The sequence below is a fragment of the Temnothorax longispinosus genome, chromosome 2, assembly GCF_030848805.1.
Source record: "Temnothorax longispinosus isolate EJ_2023e chromosome 2, Tlon_JGU_v1, whole genome shotgun sequence".
In the NCBI taxonomy this organism is placed as follows: Eukaryota; Metazoa; Arthropoda; class Insecta; order Hymenoptera; family Formicidae; genus Temnothorax; species Temnothorax longispinosus.
Window position 1 is genome coordinate 17513432 of NC_092359.1, and position 15976 is coordinate 17529407.

General features: G+C 43.6%; 1 protein-coding gene across 3 annotated transcripts in view; it reads left to right on the forward strand.

The window, feature by feature from the left end:
* Kdm3 (Lysine demethylase 3) overlaps positions 1 to 15976 on the forward strand; it is a 281688-nt gene that overhangs the window by 125704 nt on the left and 140008 nt on the right. The window lies entirely within an intron of this gene.

Below are 15976 nucleotides of genomic sequence, written 5' to 3' on the forward strand. Positions count from 1 at the left end.
AATGAAAACTGCATCCGGTCGAGTTTTCATATTCCATTTATAGGGGAAAAAGCAGTTTTAGTTTCCTATAAAAAAAAAGTGTATCCAACAATAATTTATCGTCGATCTGGTATTTATGGCATTCCTACACGAGCGCTTCAAGTAGGTCACGTTGAAAGATATGCACTGAAACCGACCTCAACGTGGTCGACAGCGTGTAATCTACTTTGTTAAGGCCGTTTAAGCGCCCTCAACTACCGTTTTCAACATCGCGAGCTTTTCCCGCGGCGAAAGCACCGGTGCTGATGATGCACACACACATACACACATACTTCGGAAGAACCGGCTTGGCCACAATGCAGGCGGAAACAGGTTTTGGAAACGAGTCCCTTGAAACGCCGCCTGGCAGTTTGCCAGGTCCGTAATATGTCTGCATCTAATGTCCGTTCGCGCTCTTCCTCCCCGTTTCTGTCCTTTCTTGCCTTACGCCTCCAGCTCGTTCTTCTATCCCGAGATGTGTACGCGGCAGTTAATCCTCATCGCGGCTCCCCTCAACAAGCGACTCATAAACAGCCGGTTTTTATCACCCACCTATGCAGCTGGACGAGAGCCGTCGACCTTGGCGATGGTGTACCCAGTATGATCGAAACGCCCCGTTGCGACCATTTCAAGTATAAGATTGAAAGAGTTTTCGCGATCTCACTATTTTCTACAGTCTTAGACGAGTAAACTATTGATAAATTTAAACATTTATGAGTGAAAAATATTAATAATGATTAGCGAGCACTAATTGGAATGCAGTTATTTATCCTCGCTGGTCAAATACATTGCTTTAAAGTAAAACTCTTTTATTCATAAATCTTTTAAGAAGATTTACAGGGGAAAAAAGAAGGATTACAGAAGAATAACATTGATTTAAACACAAATAAAAATTTTATGAAAACTTTTTTGTAAATGAAGGTTAACACTCCTATTTTAATCCCAGTTTTGGAAAAGTCGCGATGAAATTAGATACGAGTACTGTGGAAGGCAACTTTTTTGGACCAGGTCGCGAGACGTTTCAATTTGGAGTCGGGAATATAATTTTCTCGGTGGGAAGGAAATGGTGGTAAATGTTCTTTTATCCGTGATTTCGTTGATTTTAAATGAGAGAGAGAGAGAGAGAGAGAGAGAGAGAGAGAGAGAGATCGAAATTCCCGGGTTGAAAACGGCCGTCCTAAAGTCAGTTTCGAGCGTTAAGTAACTTTCACGGTGGCGACTCAGCAGCACGTTGACGGAAACGAACACGTCGACTCGATTTAGACCGCCTGGAAACCGGGGCGACTTCCTATTTTTGTTGACACACTTTGCGAGATAGTTGAATCAGGTACACTTCGTAGATAACGTCGATGAGCAATTTGCGAATTCCGGACGATACGTCTTGTAATCTTTTTGCCCATTTCATTTACGAATCACTTTGCTTTTTATCGTCGCCGTGACTTCCGATTATGCGAATTTTTTGTGCGTATGTAAATATCTATGCGTGATAGTAATTGGCGCATACTAATCGTTTTCCTGATACGAATTGATTTGTAGAGAACGAGAATCTGGCCTCGAGGCGCCTGTCTGATCGCGCGGTGAATTAACGACTGCGAGATATCTTCACGACCTCGAAGAAACCAGTTGTACACATATAGGGTGATCGATAGTCGCCGTCTGCTTTTCTAGCTTTTAAATATAAATCAGATGTTAAATTTTGTCACATACGTGACGTACAATCGATGATGTTATTGATTCGAATAAAAATTCGTTAGGGAAAGAAGGATATTTATCTATTTATATAAAAGTACTATTTGTACTTATTGAAATTAGAAAAAATTAAAAGAGATAATTTTGTTATAAGATTTTTCAGTACTTTTCTTAATTATAACAATAGCTTTCTGAATGAATTTAAAGTCAGTTTTTCTTTAAGTAAAAGTTTGATGAAAAGACCATTACATATCTTGGTAACTAAATGCCAAATTGAAATTCTGCTAAAGTTAACTTTACTTGGAAATTAAGCGAAGAACGAGCGTCTTATCATCTCTTTTGCATCTCTTCACTTACCGTCGCTTTCTTCGATCGGGCACAGTCCGAGAACTGTTGACCTTTCGACGTATTTGCCAAGGGCGAATTATTCGAATCTTTGACGCGCCCGAACACCCCGTATACCTCGCCCGCTTAACGACGTAACTCGCAGTTACCGATAACGACCGACCGACCGACCGCCCTTACGCAATGTGCTTAGAGTGCCGGCAATTAGGGTAATTGCATTCCACGCGCGCGGTACGTAGGCGAAGAAGAAAAAGAGGTAGACCGAGACGAAAGAACGAGCGCGCGTGGAGTGATTTGCAAGTCAAACCTATCTACCTACATACCTGTCTCACCCGTTCGCTCGCTCGTGAGAGGGAGAGAGAGAGAGAGAGAGAAAAAAACAAGAGAGGAAAACTCGACGCGGTTCGCGATTCGTGTTTTCTAACGAGTCGGAGACCTTCGCGATGAAAGAAGAGAAGACCGCTACAAAAATTATTCCCATCCGATGTAATTAAGGAAAGAGAGGAGAGAGAAAGAAAGGTTAGCTCAGAATCTTCCAACTCTTTTCGAGTATCGAGCACCTGGGAATTTTCAGCCCGGCTTGTCAAATCGTCCTGACAGTAATCGTGTTTGTGCTCCAAATCGACACGATGTTTCCTTTTGGGAAACGACCGGAGCGCGGTCGTAGGGTGAGCGAGTAAATCGGAGCGAGTAGTCGCGACGATAAGTTGGGATTCCTCGAGACAGGCGATCCCTCGATGAGTTCTCTCTTTAGTCTCTAGGTCGTATTTAGAAACGGCGCTCCTCCTTTCCGTTAATGGCACTCCCGGCTCTTCTTCACCCTCATCGGCCTTTGTGCCCTATGCGATTTTATCCGTCGACCCCGGTCTCTTTCTTACACTTCGTACACGATCTTCTCCTTTTCCCTCTATTTTTCTTTCTCTCTCCTTCGTTTATTCATTCCCTCCGCTTCTTTCTTCTCTGTATTTCTCCGCGTTGGCACGGCGGCTCGCGTCAAAGAGCGTTCGCGAGGGACGAAGGGGGGAGGGAAAGAAACTGGAGTCAAACCGGTTCTTAAATGGGCACCGTAATTATTTCCTCCCTGACTCGACAAAGAAAAAAAAGAGACGGAAAAGGATCTGGAAGAAATGTGGCTGTGGAACTCACAAACGATATGTGTTCGAAGTTGACTCTGAAACGAGATGCGTGCGAGACGCGTGACGGTGTCCCGTTCACGCTATTACTTTCTTAAAAACAAAAGTCATGTGAATCGTGAGTCCGATCTAGAATATCTAGATCGTACAAGAAAATCCGACATGCGTATATATGAATAAAGTCATATTTTTTTGTAAGGAAGAAAAATTACAGGGATATTTAATGTATGAATATTAAATTTCTTTTGATATCTTAAAAGGAATATTTAAAACTTTATCCGATATTTATGAAAATGAAAGTTATTTTACTGACAAAATTGCAATAATTGCAATAATTACTTAAATATATTGCAAATAAAAAAATTGGAAGTTACGAAGGTAAACAATACTTCATGTGTTTTATATATATGTACGTCTTTTATTTATTTTCTTTACAAATTCGTTACAATGTTTCTTCTACAATAAAAATATTTTTTCTATTATAATTCTCTCACAAGATATATATTCTAGATACTTTTATCTATTTAACATTGTAGTCGCATTAATGAATAATCACTTTGTGATTAAGACGTCTTTGCGGTGATCCTTGTCCGACAACGATCGAACACGAACGCGAGTCGATAGAGAAGTGTTATTTTCTCAGCTATCTTCGTTTATTATATCTGCTTTGCGCGGATAAACGCATACGCGGAAAAAGAGAAACACAAAATCGTGGTTCAAGCCATCGACATACATTAATGGCACGTCTTGCGTAAATCTCGCAACGTTCTGTGCTGTTTGCCCACTCCGGGGAAATCGAGATGATTTGTTGTTCTTCACGAATAGCTGCTAGGTATACACGTTGGAAGATATCAACCAGATTACAGTACATATTTCCAGAAAGCTTGACCTGAAAAGACAGAAAAGACTTCAGCAAAATCCATTTTAAAATTTAATGTGATATGATACTTAATTAGAAAGAAGAATATCAAGGAAAAATCGAATATCAAGGAAAAATTCTTGAACTGTAATTAAATTAGTCGTTTACTTCAGAAGTATAATTAATTCGTAATTAATGTAACACGTTATAGAAAAAGATACTCTAATATTAAGATATAAATTATAAAAAATTAAGTATGTTAACTAATAAATTTATTAGTCAGTCTTATACAGAACTACATATAGGAAACATTTTATAAAAATATAAATGTAATAGTCTCGGTAATAGTAGAGTGGAACGAGGGCGAGCTCCTGTTCTCCTTTAAGTCAAGTCCTTATCATCTTTCCACTTTGACGTATGTCTTATGGGGCAGTTCATGGAACGGGCAATGGAAGGACATGCCCTCTGTCTGGCGTACACGTGCGGGAAACATGATCGCCTCCGGCGTATCCTGGTCTCGCATGTCCTTCCTCATAGGGACGCAGGACTCTGAAGGCAATAATCTCGGGAGTTTGCGTAATCATCGGCGAAGCGCACCGAACAGGATACGTGTCCGCAGAAACGCACGTTCAAACGCTATGTTTAACGCGTATACCTTCGCGTAAACACGATATTATTCACCAGGTCGTATCTCTCGTTTACACGACAACGTTTCATTAAGAAATAGTCACGGGTATTTCCGTTGCAGAAGATGTGAGCGACCGTTTGAGAGCGGGCTAATTACGCCGAAAGATAATTTACCGGCATAATTCCACGCGTCAAAACCGTCTCGACATTTATCCGAAGATCGGAAAATTTAATTTAAATGCCATCTCATTTAAGACGAATTAATGTACGCCGGAGTGAGATTAATTTCGACTTCTCGATATAGATAAATAGATATCGTTGACGAATCGTTTTAATGTATTCCAAGCATATCTCGCGTGTGGGACGATAAAAATAAACACGATCGCGGTGTGTTCTCTCGCGCGATCGATGCGATTCGAGCGTGTCGTCGACGTGCTTCCCGCAAAAATAGATAATTAATCACGGGTCGACCTCGTTTCGTTCCCGTCGCGTAGTCATTCCTGTGTCTCATTTTCGACGTCTCTCCAACGTCGATCGTTGACAGTGATGTTTATGTCACTGTAGATCACGAGAGATTCGTCAAACAATCGATTCCGTGTCTGCATATTCACTCGAATGCAGACACGACTGCGCGTCCAAATCGCCGAAATTTCGAAAAAAATATTTGCGATACGTGAATCTCTAACCGGCTCTCGGGATTTTAACGGTTATATAAAGATGGCAATCGCGGGCTTGATTTAGTGATGTGTTTCTAAATGCACTTGGCACGTGTAATGGTTCGTTTATTTTCTTCTCAATTTAACCGTCTCGAATCGGGCCGCTCGGTACGGTTCTTAACAGTGAGAGTGCAGTGACTCACGGCTGAGAAAGCGTATACAGAGTGCTCGAAAGCTAACATCTTTTATATTAGATATCGACGTTGATTATTGCAACGGAGTAAAGAGTGCTTTTGTATTCTTTAACCGCAAGTTAGATTATCGAAACATTCAACGTTCGGAAGTTGCATAGAGGCAATGGAGCAAACTACGATTAAAGAGAACTGACTTCCTCGAATTGATGGAAATGGAGATTGATTGAAATAGGACGTTCTGTATATTTATTATATACGCTCCAACAACACCGATTCTATCGATCCTACCTTTGAACTTTTGTTTGGTGAACTTCAGACTGAAATATTTGCGAGAGTATTGCTGCGCTCTCTCTACCCCCGTCCCTCGAAAACGGAGTCCGTGACTTCGCTCTTCACCCACGGCGAAGTCTCGATGGCTCACGTGCCGCACGCGCAGATACACATAACCGTGTATCACGGAAAAACATAATTACATCCTCGGCAAATCGGCCAAGCCGATCGAACCCTATCCGCTCCGTCTCACATGCAGAGTACATCCGCGCGGTGGTATTATATTCAAGATCGATTCGAATCTCACTGCATTAACTCTTGCCCCCCTCTTTCTCCTCCACCGAGTGTGATCCAGATCGCGCGCATGGATCTCATGGTAAAGTCACGCGATCGTAATGCGGTGCCATTAACCCAGAATTCTCCGAGCCACGAGAACATAGGAGGAGGAAGAAGAAGAAGTTCTCTTTCTCTCTCACCACCATACGGATTCCCTCTCCCCTCGTGCCGCGACGTGTTTCTCCGTGGATGGAATTTCAGGACGGAACGAGTGAGTTAACCTTGACGAGGTATGCCAGCTCCGCTGACCAGGGACCAGGGTCTAGAATTACCACTCGACCGGGTCGATCTGAGAGAGCGGGATCGAAAGAGGGGACGGTCGACTCCTCGGAGACACCTAAGGGTCGGATCTCGCCTCCCTCGTTTTCCTCGTCTCATCGACATGCTTTTCTACATCATCAAAATCGGATAATTGAGCCTCCGGAGTCTCTTTGAGTCATCCTCTTCATGCGCACGCTTCGTTATCTCTTCCGACGTATGAAATTGCCAATATTGTCCATACGCGTCTCGGAAATTATTAGTGAAATTGCTTTGGCAATTTTAGGTACGATAGAATTTGTAAGAGATCTCTAATTAAGTCCTCTAATCTGTATGGTTTTATTTATTTATTTTTGCGGTGGATAAATAATTTTTTTTGCCATTCAAAACTAATGTGATGTAAAATTAAAAGTTCTGTTTTGTACATTTAACATCGATATTAAAACATTATGAATCGTTATAATAAAATCTAAAATATTATTTTAAAGTCTCTATTTTTATATTTTTCCACTTGGTTTTAAAATGCTACGTTACTATTGAAAACTCTAAGAGAGAGACCTTATACTCTTTATAGTTTTGTAGAACAGGTGGAGGTAATTCCGAGAGACGAGCTCGTAATTTCGTGCAACACTCGAACAATAAACGATCGTAAAAAGAAAAACAGAAAAAGGGAACAAGATGCAAACCGAATCATCCCGTTTCCCGGGGTTTAACGCACTCTTGGAATGAGAGTGAGAGAGAAGTTCCCTGTCGGCGGCGGAAAATAACAGAGAAGCACAGGTCGATTTTTTTTTCTCGGACATGCGGTCGTTAAAACTGCCCACGGACGACGAATCACGGCCCTAGCCGTCGCCGCAGGTAACGCCTGGACCTCATCCTCTTTCCCTAACTCAACAATGTATCCCGAATTGCCTCCAATCGAGAGAGAGAGAAAGATCCGCGGCCGGACGCCGCCGGTCGCCGCTTGTCGACCGACCGCTCCGGAATCACGATCGGTCGGATCGCGGGCGGTCGGAATCCGGCCGTGTTGGAGAAACAAAAATTCTTAAGGGTCCGGACCGAATTCGGTGCCAGGACCGCGGCCAATTCGGCGAAAACGGGGCTCGCGGACGCCGCCCGCCCTCGTGAAACCGGTTTTACGTGCCGGCCAGTTTGCGCGATGAAACACGAGGACGGTGATCAGGGGGCTCCCTAGGTATCTCGAGTTGTGTACCTGCGCGAGGACGAATAGCGAAGCGAGAGAGGGTAGAGGGTCTTGCCCTACACCGGAGTCACGAAGCGTGGCCCCCGCCGCCGTGCGCCGCCATGAAATCGCTTCTGCGGAACCTAAGCCCCTCCCTCCCCGAAAGAAAGGCCGAGAAGGGCCCAGGCCATTACTACTCGTTCGCCGTCCGACTCGCAGGTCGAAGGGTGCATGCCTCCACGGTTCATCGAAACTCTCTCACAGAGCGCACCGGCAGAAAACGAGACAAGGCCGATCGGCCGATCCGGCACGCAACAGCCCGACGCGACGGCGACGTGTGCACGCGCGTGATGAGGAGAAGCGCGAATGCGTGACTCGCCGAATCGTGTCTCACGCATTCTCTTTTCTTTTATCTTGCAACAGTACCCTGACGTAAGTGTCTACAAGGAAGAGAGTGTCGACTTTCGCCCGCATATCTAAATAAAAAAATTAAAAATTATATTAACGCTCACGGTGTTGCGCCAATAATATTGCAACATTGTTACGCAATTTAGGAGCGATTCGCCCGACATTAATTGGTTGCCTGCATTGCCGGATTACTATGCCCGCGATTAATGGAAAAGCGTTGCCCGCCACGGCCATTATACGCCACGTATAGGGATTGTCGCGTGTTAACGTCGATTCCTGAAAAGCATGATAACAGATACCGCTCCATCTGACCACCCACGTTATGGGCAAACGAGCGTATCCCGTTGCGACCGCGGCTCGTAAAGCTCACGGTATCGGTTACAGCGTTACAGCGTTACAAGGTGTTCGATGCGGCATCCGATGTCGCAAAACTGAACACACGGTGACCGTCCGATGCGATTCAATTAGTAGTGCGCCAATCAGAGAGGATTCCGTTGTCTCCGTTGCATCTGGCTCGATTACGTTTTGCATCCAGCAGTAATGTATGCGCATTACGGCATTATGCAGGGACAGTATCTGCGTATTCCGTATTTCGTATTCGTGTGTATTCCACATCCTTTCTTGCAGCGCCTTTATTAGTTGCCGTTTGACAACCACATATAGGAAATACTATCGATTTTCAGGTTAATAAATCGAGAATTGTATATGGAAGATACTTCGGAGAACACTGGGGGAATGTTGGGAATATATTTAATAAATTATGTAAACGTGAAAACACACACACGATAATGTCGTTTAACAATCGTGTGTTATTATTATGATTCAACATTAACTTATCCGCAGTATTACAAAAATCTTTTTATTATTCTCTTTTATATGCTTTATCGCTAAGGTATCTAACACATTTAAATTCATTATTCAGATCGTATATTTGTTATTTTTCTCCGTTTTGTTATGATGATTTGTATATTGCAAGAATTTCGTCTCTCCTTCAACTGCTTTAGGATGTCATAGTTTCCAAACAAAGATTTTTAGTAACTAGAATTTAACAACCAACTCCGTCAAAATAACGGATTTCAAATTTCATGTTTTAAATTGTAAAAATTATTAAAGTGCTCTTGCTGGAATTTATGTTGACTTTTATCGAGGTAAAAAAAATGATTATAGGTATAGGCTAATTTATTTTCCATCAACTACTCTACTTTCGAAGTTCTGCATATATAGAATGTCTACATATACCAAAGCAACGCTTTTTTTTCTAGTGGTCTGGTGATAATTAGCTGTTGATACGAAGAGTATAATTATGTAGCTGTAGATATATGTATGAAAAGCATAATAAAATATCTCTGAGCTTCTATTAGAAGTACAAGGTCAATGTTTGTCTATAAAAAACATTAGTAGCAGCTAATGTGTGTGTGTGTGTGAAACGGTATATCATTATCGATCGCCGATCTCGCGCTCGCGCTACATCCTGCGCAGAATCGCGATCGTGCGCGACTCTCGAGTCTCGTGCACCGCGATCACCGCACGGCCGCTCAGTTTCCTTCTGTGATTCCCGCGAGACACAGTCCTTTCCCCCCTTCCTCGCGTCGCCATTAACGCGATCGAAGAAAGCGAGAAAGCGTCGCTTCGTTTAACTCAATCCGACTTGAGTTCCTCGCTCGTCTTCGCAACTCAGGGGTATATCCGCGCCGCATTCTCTCTCTCCCCCCCCCTCCCCCGCCGCTTCGGAAATCCAATTAATCCGGAAAGCCGAGAAACCGGTTTAATGAAAACGCAGTCGTTTCGCACGACGCGACAAGTGTCGGAATTCCAGCCGGACTGGCGGATCGCGAGTCACGTGTCGTTGTCATTCGTTGATAGAGCCGTTGTTTGTTCATTAGCTGGCTTGCGTTCGTGTTAAAAGTCGACGCTGACAGTGTCCGCCAACGGCTTTAATTGCGAGCGAAGGAGACGAACGAGCCAGAAGCGGGCTTTCGCTCGAGTCTCCTCCCTCGATAAAGACTTGGCGATTTTTTGCGATCAGTCGGCGGCGGACGAAGGAAGATCGGGCCGCGGCGCGGCGGCGGCTGGCCGCGCTTCGGCCGCGCTCGTGCCGTCTCGTGCGTCATCGGGCGAGTTCGCGGGCGTTCGTGGTCGCGCGCTGATAACTGCCGGCCCGACCGCGGCCGCACGAGCGTTACGGCCGTTACGAGTATTACCTTGCAAATCGGAGTGATCGCGACGCGTCCGCGCTCCGATCCCGGGATTAACGGCGGTTCCCTGGTAATCGCGTTCGTCGTGCCTCCGTGGCCGAGTGCCTCCCCGAGTCGGTCTCTCTCTCGTCGAAAACGCGAGTGTTTCGAGTGCCCGCGGCCCACGGTCCGGCCGATTCGCGAACGATTGTGACGAGTTGATGTGGCGGGTGGCGGTAGTGGCGACAGCAACCGGACAGCAGTTCTCTCATCGGTTTTTTTTTGTTTTCTGTGACGTGGTGATTACATCGACCGAAACGGATTACACGTCCGGCGCCGACGAGGAGGCATATATCAGCGCGCCACGTTCGTCGCAGGTAACACCCTCGCTCTTAATACCCCCGCGATCCGATTAAATCGCCGGGTACTTACGGTGTTCGAAGCGGCTTCTGCGTTCCGCGAAAAAAAGTATGGCGGGCGCGCGCGACGTAAGCCGCAAGGTCGCCGCGCGCGCGGAAAAGCGAGAAGCGGAAGAAGGATCACGCGACGTATCGGGGATTATTAGCAGATATACGGGTTACGTAAGAGCGATTCTTTTTTCCATAATACGCGCGTTTCTGCCGCCCATTAATTGCGCAAGATGGATTTGCGAGATATTTAATAAATATCTCGCAACGCGGCGTTTTTTCCCCTGAATTTGATTACGCGAATTTACCGCGCTTCGATGTATATCGGATGTCTTATTTACATACGATCGCTTAAAACGAATGACGTAAGCTCAGCAGAGTTGAGGATTTGAATGAATTTGAAAGACAAAGTTGGTGAAAATTTGCGATTATAAATTACGCACGTAGAACTTTAGAAAAAGGCTTTTATATTTTAGGAGAAAATTATGTCTGTATTTAAATATTACCCTATACAATTGTTTCAACATTTCAACGCTGATGTTTACGAGGTAAGATTGTAAGATCTTGAATAAATTATTAATTATTGCATTTTCAAGGCAATAATTATAGTAATTAATAAAACTGTGAGAATAAAATTATTATTGAATATGAAATTAATAATTATATTAGCGAAGAGAGGGAGCAATAGAATTTTTCCCAGCGAAGAGATTCTTAGCTGTTAGATTTTAGTTATTGGATTAAGTATCGCAACTCTGAAAGTGTCAATAGGTATCGTTTCCTCAAGCATACGCAAAAGTATTTTCTTTTATTAAATCTTCCTCACGGTAATGTTATTGACAGCGCGTTTTTTCCGAGCCCGTCACGAGTCTGACGTCCAGCAGTAAAATACACTGTGAAAAAAAAACGAGTGAGAGAGAGAGAGAGAGAGAGAGAGAGGGGGAGAGTGTCACGCTCTCGAAAAGCTAGCACCGCGTCGGACTTTTATTCACGCGGGCACGCTGTTGCGTCGCTGAAAATTAAAACTTTCACGGGGGGGAAAAAGCTCCGGAAGCATGCAGAGAGGAGAGAGTTCTTTTATGAGCGCGCGGCCGTGCTCGCGGTTCGCGGAAAATAAACGACGACAAACCCCATTTCGCGTCGCGGCTGCATTCATCTCCCCCTCCCTTCCGTCTCTTCCATTTGCATCACCCCCGTCCCTCGTCCGTCCGTCCGTCCGTCGAAAGGGGCGGAATTTATATCACGTATTTCTCTCCGGGCTCCGATATGAAAAGGAATATCGCTCTCGCCTGGCACGATATTCAATCGACTTTCAATTGTTGTCGAATGGAGACCCGTCGAGGTCTCGAAACTCTCGAATTAAGTGCGCGCGCTCGGTAGGGCACGAAACAAATACAGCCCCGGGGATTTAAAGTGCATCAACCCTCCTCAACGGATGAGGGGGGTACGGCGAGAGGGGTGCGGAACAGTAGAGAGGGGTACGGTACGGCGGCAACCAGCAGCAGCAGCAGGTGGTAGTGCAACTCACGATTAACAGAGAAGATTGCCTTGGCACGCCGTCGAAAACGCGCGCGGAGGTATTTCCGCTCGCTTGTATACTTTGTGAATACATGATAGTGTAACGAACTGATGCGTATAGGTTTTCTGCGAAAAACCTAGGCGAGGTATATCCCTCTTTTAGCGTTGCAAAGCAGCGAGATTAGATTAGAGCTCGCGTTTTGAAGGCAAGCGGTGCGGTTTAGCGTTTGAAAGTTGCAGAAAATGCATGCTTGCAGATAACGGAGGCTATTTGTAAATATTACCAATTCGGTAAAAGTGATAAAACTCACCTATTTTATTAAACTGGTTATATGTCCATTAAAATGGATATTAAAATTTTATTAAGATTTTATTAAGACATCTTGAAAAGATGGATATATCGTCAAGGTGTCGTGTTTCAAAGTTGCTTTTATATGTTGATTCTATGTTTAGAAATTAGCGAGACTTGTTCGTAAATATTCTACATATAGTGAGAGTTATTAGCATCGTCCTCATCTCCTTGCAGAAGTAATACACGTTATACGTTGAGGTACATAAAATATTTTGAACCGTTTATTTCGATGTCGGCGTGAATCAAATTTTGCAGAGCGAGGTAGACTTAATGAAGACATAAATCCGCGTAATCAAGCGGCGAAAAGAATAATAAAACCTGATTTATATTTGGCGTCATAAAGTCGTTTGGAAAACGAACGATCTTGATCGCCGCTTCGTTATTCGCGATTTTTAACGAGACGTCAGTCTCATTGCGCATAATTTTTTTCCCCTCCATCTTCCTGAAGGAAGAACTCGGTCGCGTCCCTGCACGTCGTGCAGGACCTCCGGCGAACCCAGAAGCGGTCGTCCTTCGGCGAAATAATTGCGGAACACGAGCTAGCTCGCACGCTCTCCTGGCATTTAATGGCGCGGTATTCGCGGCGCGTACACGGAGTAGTCGTTATCCTCGATTTATGGTCAGGTCCGCCATGAATCCTTATGCGGCATTTGGTTAGGTGCAGGTTCGGCGAAATGGCGCGGGAAGGGGCGATCTTACCTGAAGTGAGAGCCGGAGAGCAGATCGTGCAGTCCGGTATGGCCGTTACTCTCCATTTAGAGTGGCGCCTCTTTTTCGCCGAGATCGATCTCGCAAGTCAATCGTCTCGTCTCACGATATCGCGAATAGAAGCCGGTGTATATAGGATGCCCTACAAATTCCATGGACTTTCTCTCAAGTACGGATTCCTCTAGATTAATTGGAAGCTGATGAATTTGATCGTTAACAAAAAAGTATTGTATAAGTTTCGAATTACAGGTCACCGTAAACCTACAATTTATTTGTTAATTAAGCTTAGAAAATACATCGGAGGTATAATATAATAAAATTTTATTCCTTGTTTAATATCAAATGGATTTTTTAACAATATTTTTATTGAAGCTTTTGTTATATTAAAATGTCTAAAAATAAAATAAGAAAAGATTATTTCTCGCAAAAAAATTGACTTCGCGATCGTTAATAGATTATGTAAAGCACGTGCGCGAATTGATGACATAAATTTTCTCGATCTTTTCCCACGAATGGCACGTGGAATATTTCTCGTGATCGATCGATCCGCTTTTTTTTCCCCGTTAGCTTGGCAGGACTTTTTTAGATAAGCGGCATTAATGATTACTTCTTTTTCCCTGTCCGTTGACTGTGATCAATCGAAGACCTTCGATCCCAGGAAACCCTCGGTGGACGACACGAGTTCTTTCCGTTGCATAATTCACGCGTTGACCTTTCGCTCGAATAATTTCGCTGCATCTCACGGGAAGCGCGAGACTGACCGAGTTTCTCAGTAAGATTCTTGGGAGATGTTCTCGGGAATCCTTGAGGTGTGCTGACGACGAGATCAAGGACATGCGCGTGAATCTTTAATAATGTCAATTGCCTGTCGTCGCACTTGCCTAGAGAATGGAGATTGGCACGAGGCACGAGTTTTATAGAAATCCCGCTGAAATCGATAAAACATGCATTCACCATAGTCGCGATCGCGCTTTCTCGTTTAAGTATCCTTGAACTCGGTCCAAGGACGTGAAGCCTGGTACATGGAGAGAACGTGCCGGCGAGAGGATACGCCTTTTTCCAAATACCTCTTGCTCCATGGCTGCGGGAAACCCAGCGCCGCGCGGTATGGAATATGCATGGTTCTAAGCTTTCTTTTCGACGACGGTTACGCAACGCGCCTCCCTCGGTGCTCGCGTTTTATTCTATGAATATGCGATGCGGTGGTGGTTGCGCTTCGGTATTTGCGCGGACGCCCACTTATTTTCATGGCAATACTGAACATGCTCGCGTACGCGGAACCAATTCACGGAGAAAATGCATAGTGGATCCGTTCGTGAGGCGTGAATATGGAGAATATCGGCGGTGTGATGGTACGCGTTAAACTCTTCTCTGTGCTGCGCGATGCAGTTTGGTAACGAGGTCGCGTCAGTTTCAGTATATTCAGGCCTCTCCCGTCGGACGCGTTCCCCGTAGAAAGAAAATTTCTGACATATAACGGACTGCACTGCAGTCGTGTTATCGCGAATACGAAGGCAGATCCTGAAAAGCTCGCCACGTTGCATAAATTTAATTATTTTACACTTTAGCTAAATTTAATTGCACTTAAAATTTTAACATATTTAGGAAAACCTATTTAATTATTCCTTTTTAAGCTCTTGGCTCTAGAATTTGAAATTTTTCAGGTCAGAATAACTTCCTGACATATTTTCTAGGAATTTTAATTATATTGAGATCTGCCTGATTTTCGAATTTTGTAATATTGCGATTAAATTCTAACCAATTAATTTATATCCTTCCCTCTCTCTCTATTACATATCCGCTCGAGAAAGCAGTATCGTGATTCGAATGGAATTCTCGGGTTTTCCGCGAATATAATGGACCATATATGCGCAGTTATCTGCATATCCATGCGGATATTTTGCAAACAAAAAACTCGAGAAGAAAGGGGTATGTTTCAACAAATCCCTTCCCAAAGACTGGGAATATAACAGCGACGGAACAAGTATAAATCCACGGTAAACGTTTGTCTTGCCTAATTAAATGAAACACGTCGTATCTTTTTTTTATGATATTTTCTCTCTGCGAGTGAAGGATACCAGCTGTGCGAGAATAATAGCGGTGGGGCGGAAGATTAGGCAAATAAAAATAGCAGCGGCACCATCGCCGATATATCGACGCACCTCGTCTCTTCCCAAGATTAAAGGAAAATTACGATCACGCACCGTTATTATTTTCTCATTGTTCGAGAATTTTAAGCGAAAGCTTTAGCGGATATATCTCGCGGAATATTTTATGATGGAGCTTTATCGACTTGCGTCATCGCATTGATATAGGTAACAGAGACAGATACTAATAATTAACGTGAAATTGCTCCGCGCTGAAAAAATTATTATTAATGGAACGACTCGAATAATTTTAGCTTGGCTTTTTATTTCGGTTTATTTCAAATATCTGTGTGGACTCAAAGAGAGAATATTTTAGCGATAAATCTATTTTTTTAATCAGTTTTCGGGACATACATGTCCCGAACATTTTCAGGCTTTCCGTAATGAAAGTTCCTAATTCATATATATTTTCAAACCGATTGCACTTTTAATGCACGCATTTTGATAGGGTGAAAGAGTTAATGCAAAAAGAAAATGGTGCTTCTATCGGCAGGTTAATTAATGTTGCAAATATAATTACATTCTCGTATGCATGCAGAAGAACAATAGATTTCGATTAAACGCTATATATATCTGGTATCCCATTTAATTAAATCGCGAAATACGTGCGTGGTACTTATGATATTAATAGCGTAATTTAGTTGAGTTCAACTCGTTGCTAATTATTAACTCGTGTTTGCAAGTAATACAACATGAT